At 42.5% G+C, this 15214-nt stretch overlaps 1 long non-coding RNA gene across 1 annotated transcript; it reads left to right on the top strand.

Annotated features, from left to right (window-relative positions):
* The first annotated feature begins 1961 nt into the window (after positions 1 to 1961).
* LOC140200283 (uncharacterized) lies at positions 1962 to 14151 on the top strand. The gene is made up of 4 exons (XR_011886588.1): positions 1962 to 2071; positions 6937 to 6988; positions 8334 to 8414; positions 14019 to 14151. It is a non-coding gene; the product is annotated as an uncharacterized lncRNA (long non-coding RNA).
* The last annotated feature ends 1063 nt before the right edge of the window (positions 14152 to 15214 follow it).

Below are 15214 nucleotides of genomic sequence, written 5' to 3'. Positions count from 1 at the left end.
CTCTTCTCCTATCAGATTCCTTCTTCCCCAGCCCTTTGTCTCTTCCACATCACCTCCCAGGTTATTCCCTTTTCTCCCCTCTCCCCCACCCACCTGGCTTCATCTGTCACCTTCCAGCTTGCCTTCCTTCCCATCCCCTCACCTTCACATTCTGGTATCTTCCCCCTTCCTTTTCAGACCTGATGAAGCATCTTGGCCCAAAATGTCGACAGTTTATTCATTTATAAATGCTGCCAAACCTGCTGAGTCCCTCCAACACTGTGTCCGTTACTCTGGATTTCCAGCATCTGCAGAATCTGGTGTGTTTATGCATATGAAGATGCATATTTAGCCTTGATCTCTTATTCTCTTACATAGCAGTAGTAGGCCCTATTAGAAGGTTCAGCATTTATAAAATACGTTGATATTTTAAAGTTCCTTTTGTTGCAGTTTATGTATTGGTTTTCATGCTATTCAGCACAATGCACTTTATATTGAAAATTGTTGACAGTAATAATTATAAATATTTAATCAAGCAATTGTTTCCCTGACTTCATCACGTCAGTGTCACTGAGGCTTGACATGGTCATTCTGTCAGAAACCTCAAAGCAGATGGTAATGGTAGAACTGACCAAATTAAGGAGGCGTACGAGCGTAAGAAAGCCAAATATGATGATCTGGTAGAGCAGTTCCAGAAACAGAGGTGAAGGCACAATGTGAGACTGTAGAGGTGGGGTGCAGAGGTGTTGTTCACTGCTCGCTCTGCAGAACGTACTCTCTCCTTGGCATTACGGGGACTGTGAAGAGACGAGCCACCAGGACCGTCACAGAGGCTGCTGAGCGATCCTCCAGATGGCTATGGATCAGGAGATATGATCCATGGACCAATGCTGCTGGGACACAAGCCAGGGCCTGATCAATCATGGTTGGATCACCTGGATGAAGATGTCTGATGTTGAAAGACTCGAAACACCTGATGACCCCAGATGATGACAGATTATGTGTCCCAGCGCATCCTAGAACAAATCTCGGTAGCATTATGATCACTACTGTCAAACTACAACATAATTAAATATGCAGAACTCTTTTTCACACACCACAGTAGTGTAGCAGTTAGTGCAACACTATTGCAGCTCAGGGCATTTCAGAGTCTGGAGTTCAGCTCTGCCACCAGTCTTTAATGAGTCAGTATGTGCTCCATGTGGAGTGCGTGGGTTTTCCCAGGGTGCTCCGGTTTGCTCCCACAAAGATGTCAAGTAGGTCATTGGATATTGTCCTGTAACTAGTCTAGGGTTAATGGGTTTGCCAGGGTTTTCTGGTGGCTCAAAGGGCTGGAAGGACCCATTCCGTGCTTTTATTTAAAAACAAAAGTCAACAACATGAGGTTTACTTGTCCTCACACAGAATAATTTTAAGGTTTGGTGTTCATTTTAGTTTTGCATCTGCGAAAGAACTAGTGTTCAGCAAAATAATAAGGAACTTTGTTGGAATTTCTCTATCCATATCTGTGCGAATTGTTTAGAACGAGTGACTGTGCCAACTTGGGCTTCCAGGGTCGCCCGTCAGTAGAGATACAATTCTGCGGCCTGGTCGGGCTCCCGAATGGATAGAATATCTACAAAATGGCATGTCCACTCTTGCGGGGAAGGTATGGAATACAAGAGGTCTACAAGGAAACCAAAATATCTTTTAGCCTCTTAAGCTTCGGGGCCGCCCACCTTCTTAGCAGCGGTTTCGGGACGTTTTATTACACGAGTCTTATAGACGGTACGTCAGATGGAGGTGGGAGAAAATGATTGAAGCATGCGGTCCCCAGGCCAGAGGAGGGATAGTGACTGGGCTGAGCGGGTCCTCCACCAAGAGAGGGCGTTCCAGGTCGGAGATGGGCTAATGAGGGGAGGGTCCTCCGACGCATAGAGGGCGCAGGTTTCGCTCAGGTCGCTGCTGTTTGTAGCGCGGGTCTAGTGCCACGTAATCAGGGTGAAAGGTCGAGCGGGAGGCGGTGGAGCTCAGCCTAGCGAGAGACAGCCGTAGAGCTACTCGTCCCGGTGGACAGCTGCTCTTTGCAGTCTATTGAATTAGAGTCGGCTCGGTGAGTTCACAAAGGAAGGAAACAAAAGTTAGAAGAGAGTTCAGGGAAAAGCCTTTGATTTTGTGTGGCGTGGTTGAAGGAGAGCTGGTGAGGAACAGGTAGTGGGGGAAGGTGGACACGGAGTAAAGGTAAGGCAAGGAGTGGGTGAACCTGGAGGGCGAGAGCGGTTCAAGTGAGGGTGGCTGAAAGAGAGAGAGGTTTAGGGAGGGTGAGCGAGGGGGAGAGGTTTAGGGAGGGTGAGTGAGGGGGAGAGGTTTTGGGAGGGTGAGTGAGGGGGAAAGGTTTAGGGAGGGTGAGTGAGGGGGAGAGGTTTTGGGAGGGTGAGTGAGGGGGAAAGGTTTAGGGAGGGTGGGCGAGGGGGAGAGGTTCAGGGGAGGGTGGGCGAAGGGGGAGGGGTTCAGGGGAGGGTTGGCGGGGGGAGTGGTACAGGGGAGGGTTGGCGAGGGGGTTGCGGTACAGGGGAGGGTGGGCGAGGGGGTTGCGGTACAGGGGAGGGTGGGCGAGGGGGGAGGGGTTCAGGGGAGGGTGGGCGAGGGGGCAGGGGTACAGGGGAGGGTGGGCGAGGGGGTTGCGGTACAGGGGAGGGTGGGCAAGGGGGTTGCGGTACAGGGGAGGGTGGGCGAGGGGGTTGCGGTACAGGGGAGGGTGGGCGAGGGGGGAGGGGTTCAGGGGAGGGTGGGCGAGGGGGGAGGGGTTCAGGGGAGGGTGGGCGAGGGGGTTGCGGTACAGGGGAGGGTGGGTGAGGGGGGAGGAGTACAGGGGAGGGTGGGCAAGGGGGAGCGATACAGGGGAGGGTGGGAGAGGCGGGAGCGGTACAGGGTGAGTTTAGGGGTTGAATGTTAGGTTTAGCAGAGGGTGGGAGAAGGGAAGAACAAGAATGTGGTTTAGGGAGAGGTTTGTGGAAGGCACGCAGTTTAGAGAGATTAGGGGAGATGGGGTGTGTTTTAGGGAGAGTGGTGGGGGAGTGGTTTAAGGGTTGAAGGAGAGTGTTGTGGGGCGCAGGAGTGGGTGGGAGGAGCAGTACAGGATGGAGTTAGAGATTGGGAAGTGAGGCTTGAATGAGTGGACAGAAGAGTTAGGAGTGAGTGAGTAGGGAGTGTATCACTTGTATGTTGTGATTTCTGTGGCAACAGTTCAGTGTTATATGTAAAATGATTACTGTATGTTACAAAATGAAACAAAAATATAAGGTGTACAAAAAGAGAGTGAAGAGTTAATGGTTCATTCAGAGGGGAACAAGCTGTACCTTGAGTATGTGTCTTCAGGCTCCTGTACCTTCACCGTGATGGTAGTAATGAGAAGATGCATGTCCTGGATGGTAAAGATTCTTAATGATGGTTGCTTCGTTCTTGATGCATGGCTTTGTGAGGATGTCTTTGATTGTTGGGAGACTGGTGTCTATGATGGAGGCAGTTGAGTTTACAACTTACGGCAGCTTTTTCTAATCGTGTGCATTGGCTCCTTCATACCAGACATTGATGCAGCCTGTCAGAATGGTCTCCATGGTACATCTGAAGTAATTTGCTGGAGTCTTTAGTAACATACAATCTCTCCTCAGACTCCTAATGAGATAAGTAGCTGTGATATATAGAAAGCTGGTGTGGGAGATGGGGTTTGTCTGAGGTGGAGAGGATTCAAGAGGCTACAGATGCTGAAATTTGGAGCATCAAACTCAGCAGGTTGAATTGCTGAGTTTGAACAGTGAAAGGGCAAAGTAACCCTTAATCAGGACAGAGGAACGTGCGTTGGTAAAGTGAGTGTGAAGTTAGGATGGATTGAAGATGGAGGGGCAAAGGATGCAGGTGGCTGTGTATTGTTGGATTGGAGCAGTTCGAGAAAGGAGGATAATTGTGCTCAAGTTGGTTGTAGGCAGGGTAGAAGGAATTTGTGTGGAAAATAGATCAGTGGGATTTGGGGTGTATACTGCTTTGTCAAAAACGTGTTTTTATTGTACATCATTAGGCTTTTTAAAAGGAGATCACTTATTTGTAAATGTATCATGATTCTTTGTGCAGAGATATTACCTAAATTTCTTAATAGGTAATAAGTATTCAGTTGTACACTCTCCCTAAAATGGATGTAAAGCTGAGGAGAAACCTCTGACTATATTTAAAGTATATTCCTGAACATTACATCTTTTCTACAGCTGTTCATTGTCATTTCATGAGTGGATAGTTGTTTATGATTAAATATGAAATTTTGTTCTCCCTGGCAGTCTCTTATTCCCAGGACTTTGCTTTTGTGTCCTTTAATTAGTTGTTGCATGGTGCATTGGCTCTGCTAATGGTTTTACCTGGCTTGTTTGGGAAATCCTAGACAATAATTTGTTTCTTTCTCATGATTAAGCTTGCTTGTGCAGAAACGTATCCTGGCATTCCTTAGCAAGGCAGTTATATATCAGATTGGAGTGGTTCTCTCTGACGGTAGTCTGGCTCTCTTGGCTTTACTGACAAACATGGAAATGCAGGTCTAAGTAACAAGGTTCCAAGTGCAGTTAGCTTGGTGCACCTCTTCAAAGTTCGAAGTAACTTTATTATCAAAGTACATATGCTGTATGTCACCATATACAACCTTGAAATTCATTTTCTTGTGGGCTGTAGATAGGAACACAAACCACACAGACGGACAGACAACAAATGTATAAAAGAAGGCAAATGTCTTATTTATTTAGAGATACAGTGAGGAATAGACCCTTTCAGCCCTTCAAGCCCCACTGCCCAGCAACCCCCAACTTAACCCTAACCTATGCTCTGGATGACTTACACTGACCAATTGACCTACTTATCAGTACATCTTTGGACTGTGGGAGGAAACCAGAGCACCCAGGGAAAACCCATGCACTCCATGGGGAGGACGTAAAGACCACTTAAAGAGGATGCCGGGATTGAACTCCAAACTCTGTCGCCTGAGTTGTAATAATATTGCTGCACTGCTGTGGCACCCAGCTATGCTATCATAGCACCCAAATACAAAAAAAAATACTGAAATCATGATTTGTAGAGTCCTTGAAAGTGAGTCTATAGATTATGGAATCAGTTCATTATTGAGATTAGTGAAGTTATCCATGCTGGTTCAGGAGCCTGATGGTTGAAGGGTAATAATTGTTCCTGAATTTGGTGATGTGGGGCCTAAGGCTGTTGTATCCCTTTCCTGAAGGCAGCAGTGAGAAGACAGCATGGTGGATGGTGGGGATTCTGATGATGGATACTGCTTTCTTGTGGCAGCGCTGTTTGCAGATGTGCTCAATGGTGAGGAGGGCTTTTCCTGGGCTAGTGTGTGAACACTACTTTTTTTATATAGGCCTTTCCATTAATGGGCATTGGTGTTTTCATCCTAGGCAATAATGCAACCAGTAAGGATACTCTCCACTGTGCATCTATCTTCAGTCTAACAGTGGAGGCCAGTGTTGCCAAAATTGCCCTACAGGCAAAGATTCATTTAAGTTTCTTTTCGAATCATTTTAGTTTAGTTAAATGCTTTAAACTGTATTTTTAGTTAAGCATTTTAATTGTAAATGTTAATGATTTGCACCATTTAACTGTTTAGTTATCTCTCCTAAGCACTGTCAAGGGTAGAACATTCCTATTGCCTTTGGAAGCCCAGCTGCTAAGATTGGTTTCACATGGTTTGGGCCAGTAAGAACTGGCCCCAAACTGAACGTGTTAAGTTCAGTTGACGGATGCCTCAGGTAGTAGTTCTGGATGGGGAGTATAGGCTACCAAATTCAAGGCATAAGTAAAACTAAACTTGTTTAAAGTATAGGACACCTTCACTGTTGAAACAAGCTTGTGGAAGAATGTCAGGTATCAAATTTGTACCTTAAGAACTTTAGGAAAACTGTTAATTAAGTAAAATTGAGGAGGAAAGAGGATATTTTGCACAATTCCCAACTGACTGAACTGAGTTCTGACAAATTCACTATTGAATATACCAAGTACGTACTAATAGCCAACATTGTAACCTTCAACCTCTATGCAGTTCCTTACTCATTCAAATCCCTTACTCACTCTTCCTTCAGTTAGTCCTGACGAAGGGTCTCGGCCTGAAATGTCGACTGCACCTCTTCCTACAGATGCTGCCTGGCCTGCTGCGTTCACCAGCAACTTTGATATGTGTTGCTTGAATTTCCAGCATCTGCAGAATTCCTGTTGTTTACCTCTATGCAGTGGATGCTTTTTCAAACAGCAACCTGTAGCATTCAGTTATTTTAAGATGTTACAATTTTAAGAGTCATAACAATCAATGAGTGAAAAATTCAACAATTAATCTGATAGTTATACCAAATCAAGTAATGTTAACAGTCTATTCATATTAACTATATTCCAGTTGTTTCATGGCAAATAATATCCCGACAAAATTATCCAATTTCATACCATAAAGCATGGGCACATAATTAGGCCTTCAGCCCATTGAGCATGTCTGCCTTTTGACCATGGCCAATTTATTTTCCCTCTCAGCCCCATTCTCCTGCCCTCTCCCAGTGATCTTTGACACCCTTATTAATCAAGAACCTATCAACTTCCGTTTTAAATATACCCAAAGACTTGGCCTCCGCAGTCGTCTGTGGCAGTGAATTTTGTCTAAAATTCCTCAACTCTGTTATAAAGCAATATCCTTCTATTCTGAGGTTGTACCCTCTGGTCCTTGACTGCCACCATTGGAAACTTCCTCTCCTCTTCTACTCTTTCAATATTTGGTAGGTTTCCCCCCTCCATGATTGTATTTTTAAAATGGTATTATACATAATTTGTAATAAGTAGATAGCATTTTGGAAGGCTGACTCTGAAAATTGTTTAAATCTTACTAGTTAAGTAATTATATGAATCTGGTTTGCTTTTGTTTACTCTGTTAAATGTGTGTCACAGTTAAGTTTCAGACCCAACTAAATGGAACGAGCTTCCAGACGAAGTAGGAGAGGTAGGTACAATTACAACATTTAAGCAATACTTGGACAGGTTTATGTAAAGAAATAATTTAAGAGGTGCAGACAGAATGCAGGTATATGGGACGAGCTGAAAACTTTTCCTGGGATTAAATGCTGTTTGTATGCACTCTCTTGGATACAATATTTGAAGTAATTTATACAAAATTTCTATTATGATAATGTCAATTAAACCTTCGTTATACAATGCTTTGTGTTATGGCAGCAGATTTAAAGTCCTAGTAAAAATCCTTTATTGTTTAAAGCATCAAAAATAGCACTCTCAGACCAAATTGAAAGAAAATGGTGGTTTGATTGTTGTTCCTTCCAAGTGATATTATTGTCGTCATCTGAACTCTTAGTGCCTAGGTGGCACATGAGGTCTTTTTTTTCGGTTCTGTAGCGGTGAAGATTTTACAGGGTAGGGTTGCTGGCCGTACGCCCAACCCCCATCCTGGAGGACCAGGTGCTGTATTCGTCTGGCCCTTCACCTGGAACCTGCCCAGCAAGGTTGAACCTACCAGGGACTGCAGTCCCAGCTGGTATAGCTCTCAGGATCATTAAGGCATACAAACTTCCCCGCCACGATAAGGAACAGCACATAGGGAGGAAATGATATTATAGGACGACTGTAATTATACCATCATTCACATTTGGAGGGAGCTTTTTGACAAATCATTTAAATGTGTAAATAAACCAAATCAACAACAATTTAAAATATCTTGCACAGGTAAAATGCAGCAAACATGCAAATTATCTTGGACATTCATTGAATTTCACTTTTTTTGTGGAAGTGGAGGCACTAGCCCCTATTAGATTCAGAAATTTATTGTGAATAGAGAAGATATTCTGAAATGTGCATGTCTGAGTTGTCCAAATTAAAGTAGCAATTGGTGTATTTTGAGTGACACAACATAGTGAGAAAACAGAGAAAACTCCAAAAACCTCCAAGAGAGAGTTCTGAATAAACAACGGGCTTAGAATGGGTGAGTAGCTGAAAGTAATATATTAGCAATATAAAAATTATTGAAGAGATGTGTGTGATTCTTTAGCCAGGAACTACTGTTGCTTCCTAGTTAGTTCTGGCTTAATTTCTTCAGTCTAGTTTTAATTTTAACTCCAGTTATATAATTTAATACCAGTTTTATAACCTGGGCTGTAAAATGACATAACTATGAAAATGGTTCATTAGACAGTCAAAAGTAAACTCTGAACAATTATATTTACCCAATCATCTTTTTGTCTGAATTTGCTTGTACTATATATGTAGTTATGCCATTTTTCCATTGATGGCAGCAAAATAAGCAACAAGATGTCTCAATTTTGTGTGATTTTTTGCAGTGTTGGTTTTCTTTTGTTCAGTACTGAATACAGGATAAATTTCATACCCGAGATTGCTTCCTTCACAACGGATGAATCAAGGTTAGAATTGGTGCCATCTACCATGGTCATATGATATGGAGGATTAAACACAGAATAGCATTATTCAGCTGAATGACTTTTCTGCATCATAATTTCAGTGGTTCAGAGTGAGCTGTTGGAAATGCTGCAGCTTTTTCGTTCTACTACTATTCACACAAACATTTTTTTGCCTCTGCAAACCTGTGGTTCAATTCAATGCAGCAGGCAACTTCATTGGTTGTGTTCCATAAAATTATGGAAATTGTGATTTTATACCATGTGCTAAAATGCTAAACAAGATTGTCATGAAAATCCTATTTTGTTGATTTAGTTGCCCATTTGCAACCATTTAACAACATTGTATATATAATGAGAACTGTTAAATGTGTTAGAAATACATTGATCTTTTATGTGAATGTGTTCCTTCAACTCCCTAATTGCATTACCAATGTCCTTTGAAATCTTATTTATATGATAAAGAACAGATTTTTTTCCCCTTCAAGTTGATTCTGATTCCTCAGGCCTGTGTTTTCATATACACAGTTATATGCCAGAATAACTAGCATTGTACATCTGGGAATGTCGGTAGGTTTCACTCTTTGCAATCCCTCTGAGAATGAAATTAAGTGAGTTCTTTGCTTTGATGATCACTAATTTTCCTACTTGTTGCCAAATAGAAGGCCACTCAACCCATCAGTCCATGCCAGCGTGTAGAGGAAGACTCTTATTCCACTTCCCCACTCCACTTATTTCCCTATGCATTCTGCATCATATTCTCCCTCAGCTCTCTCTCTAATTAACCTACCTTGCACACATGGGAGCAAACTGATGCACTGGGTAGGAAACCATGTGGTTGCGGAGCAAGTTTGCAAACTCCACATGGGATCAAAGCCTGACAGCAGCAACAATAACTGTGCGACCGTGCATCCTTGTATTGCTGTTCTTGCATGGCGAAATGGATAATCTCTTTCAATATAATAAAAATTTTAAATATCATGAACAACTTCCATGACTACCCACCTGGATATTTTCAGTTTTGTTGATTTTTGTGGGAAAAGGGGAGAGTTCAGATCATACTCAGACATCCCACCTTGCAAAAACTCATTTCAGGGAGGTAGCACCATCAATTTGTGGGAGACTCCCGGAACTTCCGGGAGAGGTGGGATGTCTGCAATAGAGTAGCTCCTTAGTAGCTAGCCAGCTAGTTGAAATAACATTAGCTATTCTAATAAACGAACGACACCTGTTAAACTCACCTCAACATGTCTTTTACAGTCTTAACCCTCCATGGGCAATAGAAAAGTTACTGTTGCAAACAGTGCAGTGAGCAACACTGTCATTATTTTGACCCCTATTAGGCGGGGGTGCACTTTAGAGTAGTCTGGGGTGATGTACGTTTTATATATTTTTTGGAACACTCTGCTATGGCGCTCTCTCGCACTCTCGCTTTCTCTCTTGCTCTCGCTCTCTCTTGCGCGCGCTCTGTCTTGCTTTCTCTCGCTCGCTCGCTCTGAAAAAAATTGATTTCCGTGATATTGTATGTAACTTACGGGCATCAGGGAGCCACTATTAATATGCGGGAGACTCCCGGAACTTCCGGGAGAGGTGGGATGTCTGCATACTTTTGTCCTTGTGGACTTTAAAGCAAACTATATACAAACTAGTTTTGTTAATCAGAAGACTGAATTTTGAATGAGTGTTGCAAGTATTTAAATGAGTTGGGTCTTGGCACTTGTAATCAGCATCCAAAAAAGGGCATATTTGGAAATTCTTGGTTAATAACAGCTGATTGTCAGCAGCCAGTGTAAGAGGAGGTCAGTGGTGGTGTGGAGCTGAGGTTTTGGCTCAGGAGGTTGTAATGTGAAGAGGCAGAGTTAGTGACCTAGGCATGGGGAGTGAGAACAACTCCTTTACAAAAAACATATAAGAACAGGTAAGATTTTATTTTGTTCACTCATAGTCCTTGAATTAGTTATGCGAGATGGTAGTTTGGGCAGTGGAATAAGATCATAAGACATTGGAGTAGAATTTGGCCATTTGACCTATGAGGTCTGCTCTGCCATACCATCATGGCAGATTTATTATCCCTCTCAACCCCATTCTCCTGGCTTTTCCCTATAACCAAGAATCAAGAACTTATCAACCTCTGCTTTAAATAACACAATGACCTGGCCTTCATAGCTGTCTGTGGCAATTAATTCCACATATCTCAAAGATTCAAAACATTTTTATTTTCAAAACACGTGTAAGGAATACTCCTTGAAGTTTGTCTGCTTACAGGCAGCCACAAAGCAAGAGACCTGAATAACCCAAGAAAAAGAGACCAAAAACCACTCAGCAGAGAAAGAGAGAAAGGGAAAAAGCACGTACATCATGCAAACAATCGAAGCAAGCCAGCAGCATCCTTACCAGACAATCCCAGATCCACTGCTGGAGTAGGCCCAAGTGCTTCAGTTCCCAGTTCATTATACTAGCTGGGCAGATACGCACAGTAATCGGATCACTCCACAGCCTCGGCGCCACAGAGAAGGGAATAAACATTTGCAGGAGGGTGAGCGAAATCAGCTCAACCCTTATCTCTGTACCTGACGTTCGGCCTTTCATTCTATCAGTGCCAGCAGTTAAATTGTCCAAGCATCAGATAGTGCCACGTTCCAGGACCTGGATCTGGCACCCCATTATACCTGGGCCTCCCAGCCCAAAGCCGTTCTCGATCTCACCATAGCAGCTTAGTGCTTGGAGTGAACCTTGCATCAGAGTTGGGTGAACGGACATTGAAACTCATGTGCATCAACTCCTCTCCAAATTGCTCATCCATCTCCAGCAGTGATATGAACGGATACATTGGTTGTTGATCACTTGATTCTAGCATGGTCCCGGAGGGCTGGAAGATTGCAAATGTCACTCCACTCTTTAAGAAGGGAGGAAGGCAAAATAAAGGAAAATGTAGGCCAGTTAGCTTGACTTAAGTGCTTAGGAAAGTGTTTGAGTCTGTTATTAAGGATGAAGTTTCAGGGTACTTGGAGACTAATGATAAAATAAGTCAAAGTCAGCATGGTTTCTGTGAAGGGAAATCTTGTCTGACAAATCTGAGAGTACTTTGAGGTAGTATCAAGCAGGGTGGAATAAGAGTCAGTGCATGTCATTTACTTGGATTTTCAGATGGCACTTGATAAGGTGCTGCACATGAGGCAACTTAAGATAAAATCCTATGGCATTACAGGAAAGATACTGGCATGGATAGAGGAATCGCTCACAGACAGGAGGCAGCGAGTAGGAATAACGGGGCCTTTTCTGGTTGGCTGCCGGTGATTAGTGGTATTCCTCAGGTCAGTATTGGGATCGACTTTTCACATTGTTTGTCAATGATTTGGATAATGGCTTTGACTTTCTGACAAAGTTTGCGGATGATAAGAAGATAGGTGGGGGTAGGTGGTGCTGAGGAAGCCATGCGATTGCAGCAAAACTTAGAACATGGGCAAAAAAGTAGCAGATAGTGTTGGGAAATGTATGATGACACATTTTAGTAAAAGGAGCAATAATGTGGAAGATTATTTAAATGGGAAGAATGTTCAAACATCAGAGGTGCAGAGGGATTTAGGAAAACTCGTGCAAGACTCCCAAAAGGTTAACTTGCAGGTTGAGACTGTGGTAAATAAGGCAAATGCAATGTTATCCTTTGTTTCAAGGGAATAGAAAATAAAAGCAAGGAGTTAGTGCTGAGCCTTTACAAGATGCTATTCAGGCCGCACTTGGCGTATTATCAGCAGTTTTGGGCCCCATATTCCGGGAATGAAGGGGTTAAGATGTGACAGGCGTTTGGCAGCTTTGGGCCTGTACTCACTAGAATTTAGAAGAATGCGGGGGGATCTCATTGAAACCTACTGAATGTGGAGAGGATGTTTCCTATGGTGGGGGGTGTGGGGGGTATCCAGAAATAGAGGGCACAGCCTAAAAATTGAGAGGTGACCTTTTACAACAGAGGTAAGGAGGAATTTTTTTAGCCAGAGAGTAGTGAATCTGTAGAACACTCTACCACAGACTGTAGTGGAGGCCCAAGTCCGTGCATATATTTAAGACGGAGGTTGATCGTTTCCTGTTCGGTCAGGATTTCAAAGGATATGGTAAGAAGGCAGGTATATAGGGTTGAGTGGGATCTGAGATCAGCCATGATGGAATAGCGGAGCAGATTGGATGGGCTGAATGGCCTAATTCTGCTCCGTGTCTTATGGTCTCGTATGGAACTCTGCAAACCCAGTCGCTTGAACATGTTGCACCTCGTAAAGCCCCGGCTCGGTTCATCCCCCAAACCCACCTCTCCTTTTTTCTTCAGAAAGGATGTGTTAAGTAATGTTTTCAGTTGAATCTCTTGCCTTATGATTTACCAGTAAGCTGTTGCACATCTTTGGTAATATCTTCTCTTCTCTGTCCTAAAGGAATATCCTTTTATTCTGAGGGTGTTCTCTCTGATCCTAGACTCCTCCACAATTGGAAAAATCCTCTCCACATCCACTATGTAGGCTTTTCAATTTTCAATAGGTTATTATCGAAACCATAGTTTCCAAACCCACCATCTCTACCAGCTGGATGGACAAGTACAGTAAAAACATGGAAAACGCCTCCCCTTGGAAGTTTCCTTCTAAGCCACCCTCCATCCTGACTTGGAAATGCTCAGTGTCCACTTTATTACGTACATCAACTCATCAATGCAAATATTCAAGCAGCTAATCTTGTGGTGGGAACTCAGTTTAAAAAAAAACATGTAGACATGCACAAGAGGCCTAGCCACTGTTCAGACCAAACATCAGAATGGGGAAGAAATGTGATCCAAGTGACCTTGACCATGAAACAACTGCAATATGTGGGAAGTCAGGGAACCTAATGGTCTCCCCTGGTAAATACATGTGTGCAGATCCTGGAGACCAGGTCAAAGAACTGGAGCTAAATCTGGAGGTACTCTGGATAACCTGGGAAGCTGAGGGCTTCATAAGTAAGACTTTTACTGAGGTGCTCATATCCAAGGTAAAGGCTTCAGATATATGGGAGAGGTAACGCAAGTGGGCAATCAGTGCAAGTTTCTCTTGTGGCCATTCCCTTAAGCAACAAGAGTACCCTTTTGATGCTGCTGTGGAGGATGACCCATCAGTGGCTTGCCTCTGGGGCTCAGCTGGGAAGGGTAACATCAGACAAATAGATTTTGTGTGGTCGTGCAGTCCTATTTTCGCACTTGGTCATTAAAAAAGGAGTTTGCACAGATTACTCTGTCCTTCAAGTCACACACGTGTAAGATGAGGTTGAGGTTAAGGTTGACAAATTTTCCAGTTCTAAGGGACATTGAATCTTATGGGATTTTAATCTCAGCTCAGTAACTGTGACTAATGCCTTTTTCTACAGATTGTTTAGATTCCTAGCTTCTTTAGTGGGATATCGTACTTGTGTCCAAATCAATTGTGTAACTATTATCTTAACCACTATGCTACCATACTCAGTGTATATTTAATACTTTTGCCCAATAACGATGATTTTCATAGGTTCAATTAGGAAAATTCCCATTTAACAATTCAGTGTTCGGTAATAGATTAATTAAAAAGTACTCTCTAAAATATGTAATTACTTGTTTTACAGAACTGAAGGAATCAAATGAAAGAATAGCACATTCAAGACAGCATCTGCAGTACAAATCAAGACAATCACCTAGCTTGAGTGTTATTTGCACTGTACGTTGCAACTCTTGTTTATCACTTTGCAATATTTAAAAAATGAGGCAGCTGAAAGGAAAACCAAAAAAGGAAACTTCAAAAGACAAAAAGGAACGGCGGCAAGCCATGCAAGAAGCTCGAAGTCAAATCACCACCATAGTGTTTCCCACATTAGCTGTGGTTGTGCTGTTGATTGTTTTGTTTGTTTACGTGGCTACTCGACCAACTATTGCATGAGAGAAAAATTACAAAGCTTTTCATGAAGAAATTTCATCTTGGCTACAATGGATTTAAAATGGAGTAAATCCAACCAGGGTTAAATGCTTCACAATTCTAGAAACATTTTTCTGTCCAATTGCAGTTCCATTCTTATTGGTCTTGACACGTGTTTAAAGAGTATTATTGCCACTGGTACGGTATAAATAATATATGCTAATTTCTCTCATGTGCCTTTGAAATTTTCACCAGACAGTATGTTTCTCTCTTCTCCACCCCCTCCCCACGCACACACCCCTTAAAGTTATCTGGAACGTTTCCAGTATTTTGTGCAGAAGTTGAGAACAAACCCTAATTCAAAAATAATGTCAGATGCCAATTTGTTGCATTTTCTGTATAGTAATATGTTTTAAATAAGACTCTTCAATGAATTTCACTCTTGCCAAAGGACAATCCATTCTTGTATTGGGAAAGTATCACTTAAAATGCAATGAATATAAATTGTAAATGTTTATTTTTAGAATAAAATCAATGTTCATAATTTTTCAAATATATATTTTGCGGTTTTAAGGAATGTGGAGAAGTCTCTTTTGCCAATTGTTTTAATATATACCAAAAGCATTTCAGACTTGTGCTGTGGGCGGTCAGATGATGCTAATTACTGGAAAAATTGACTGATAAGCTCATTATTCCATCACTTCTCAATCCTCTTCCTGAATGAATCTACCTCCTTCAGTAATCAGATGCTTTAGTTAAAAAGTGATTTTTGTCTTGGTGCTTTTGCAGGGAGAATGAAATAATTGAACCCTGGTTGTTGGAAGGGGTATTTTCACCAACTTTACCACCGGAAATTGGACCAGTATACTATTTTTTTGGCCAAAGAAAATGTCTGCCTTTCATGGGATT

The sequence above is a fragment of the Mobula birostris genome, chromosome 7, assembly GCF_030028105.1.
Source record: "Mobula birostris isolate sMobBir1 chromosome 7, sMobBir1.hap1, whole genome shotgun sequence".
NCBI classification, from domain to species: domain Eukaryota; kingdom Metazoa; phylum Chordata; class Chondrichthyes; order Myliobatiformes; family Myliobatidae; genus Mobula; species Mobula birostris.
The sequence above is the reverse complement of the archived record's forward strand: the minus strand, read 5'-3'. Positions and strand labels throughout refer to the sequence as shown.